Source organism: Protobothrops mucrosquamatus, unplaced genomic scaffold (genome assembly GCF_001527695.2).
Source record: "Protobothrops mucrosquamatus isolate PMUCROS unplaced genomic scaffold, P.Mucros_1.0 scaffold591, whole genome shotgun sequence".
Lineage (NCBI taxonomy): Eukaryota > Metazoa > Chordata > Lepidosauria > Squamata > Viperidae > Protobothrops > Protobothrops mucrosquamatus.
In genome coordinates, this window is record NW_015386890.1 from 578505 (window position 1) to 581074 (window position 2570).

The following is a 2570-nucleotide window of genomic DNA, read 5'->3' on the forward strand; positions in this document are numbered from 1 at the left end:
CTTTTATGACTCGTGGACTTCAACTCCCAGAATTCCTGAGCCAGCCATAAAAGAGCCATAAAAGGGGGGTGGAGTATACTAGGATGATGAAAGCATCAAGCATTCACAGAAGCTTTGTTTTAGTTGCCATGCTGTTTTGCTCAGAGTCATATCTGGAGATGGTTTGAAATGGTGAGGTTGGATTGGGCCTCTTTGTTTCAACTCTGCCCTTAATCTGAGTGCATATTGCATGTTGATCCCAAACACATATTGATGTTCAGTATCAAATGAAAGCAAAGTTACCCGCCCAAGAAATCTAGCTTTTTATCTGTCTATGTTGATCTGAATTCTATTTTACCTTGCAGTCATATGCTGGGTGAACAACCTGTAGCCTGGGCATTAGATGTGGTTTCTCAACTCTTGCCTTTGGCTTCCAGAGCACTGCTAGGTTACATCACCAGAAAGTGGCAGCCATCTTTTGACAGCCCATTTTTTTTTATATGCCTAAGATAAAACAAGGGATAAGAACACAAAATTCTGGGGGGGGGGAGAAAAAAACACACATAAAACTTTCCACTTTGTTCACCTTGATCAGGGGTCTTCAGACTTGGCCCTTTTATGACTTGTGGACTTCAACTCCCAGAATTCCTCAGCCAGCGTGTCTGGCTGAGGAATTCTGGGAGTTGAAGTCCACAAGTCATAAAAGGGCCACGTTTGAAGACCCCAGACTTTGATGGTATTACATTACAGTCTATGATCCTGGAAGCCAAAGGTATTTCTAAAAAAAAAAAAAGTAAAAATTCAGCCCCTGTATTAGCAAAAGGGAAGGGTGAAGGCTACCTCTACCTAAAATAAAAGGCCTTGCCTTTTTAAAATCTGTTTTTCCACCCAAATGTGATGGGAAATCGGGGCCCACATCTTACGTATTGGGGCTGAAGGCACCCTTCTGGCTGTGCATGTGTACAAGTAACCCTGGACTTACAACCACCAATGAAACCACAATTTCATTCGTAAGTTGTAATGGTTGTAAGTTGAGTCATCGTGTGATAGGACACAATTTTTTGAACAATTTTACAGTGGTCATTAAGTGAGCTGTGTGGTGAAATACATGGACATTAAGCAAATTCAGCTTCCACAATGAAATTTTTGTCAGAAACAAGCAAAAAGGCCACAAATTGCAGTCAGGTGACATCTGAGGGACCGCAACCGTTTGGTAGTAAATGTGAGCTGGTTGCCAAGTGCCTAGAATTGCAAACGTGACCACAAGGGGTGGTGTGACAGTTGTTAAGTGTAAGGACATGTCATAAAGCACTTTTTTTCTGAGGCCCTTGTAACTTTTTTCTGAGGCCCTCGTTAAACAAACAGTCGAAAGTTGAGGACTATCTGTATTCATTTCTGCTTTGGAGAAAATATCAAAGGATTTGGCAACCCGAAGGTTTTATTCTTACTTGCCTTTTTTAATGGATAATGTTTTCCCCTTCTCCTTCACAAGCTGTGAATCTAGATTTAGAAATAAAAAAAGTCATAAGCCAATCAGACTTTTGTAACAGCTTCTATTATGCTTGGACAATATGGAATGCATAGGTTAAAACATTTACGTGCACACCCACCTGATTAGAAGTGAATATACTTACTTTTTCAACACTTCCACAACAATGAATGGAGAAGAACCATCTCAGAAGTGCCTAAGCCCACAATATGATAGAATTCTATCCATGAATACACTCACCTACAGTGTAATTCTAGTTGCCGACTAACAGCAGAATCTGGAGCTTCCTTATCTTGTCCCACGCCTGTTAAATGCTTTAAAAAAACCCAAAAGACGTTACAGCTTCATCCTAATGAATCTCTCCACTGTGGCGATTCTCCTTTCTGATGCATTAGGGCCAGCCAGCTGCCCTTTCTTAAGCACTTCCAATGTTCCACATTAATCATACAGAGAACTGGAGTCACTGGTGCTGTCTGCATAAACTGCCCAAGCTATTAATGCGGAAGGAAAATTAGCCTACCTCTGATTATTTTTAGGCTATAGTTAATTTTTGTCATCTCCGTACTTAAGAGAGTCTGGAGAGATGACCCTCCTGGACAGCACTGCAGTAACAGGGTGCGGTGAACGGAAGGCTTTAAATAGTCAAGATTCTTCCTATAGAAGGGAAAGCTAGAGGTTTTTGCTGGCTGGCATTAACAGTTGGACTTAGGTGAAATAAGAATAAGTAGTTGGAATATCTTCCTTATGAAAGCATTCCAGTGGGATCATGTGATCTGATGCTAGGGGCATCATGAGATAGAGTCAGAGGTTCAGAGGTAGAGGTAGAGATAGAGATGATAGAGGTAGAGATAGAGAGGTAGATAGATAAATAGATGGATTAAATATATATATATATATATATATATATATATATATATATATATGTTAAATTTGGATTGCTAACAAAGCTCTCATCAGACAGCTACACCCTTCTGAGATTCGAACCTGGGCTGCTTGCACATTAGGCAGCTGTGTTGACCTCTAATCCACAGGCTCTTTCTCACTTTGTCAGCTGTGTTAGGGAGGGAAGAGACCAGGGGAGGAGATATGTCTTAAGTGTTTT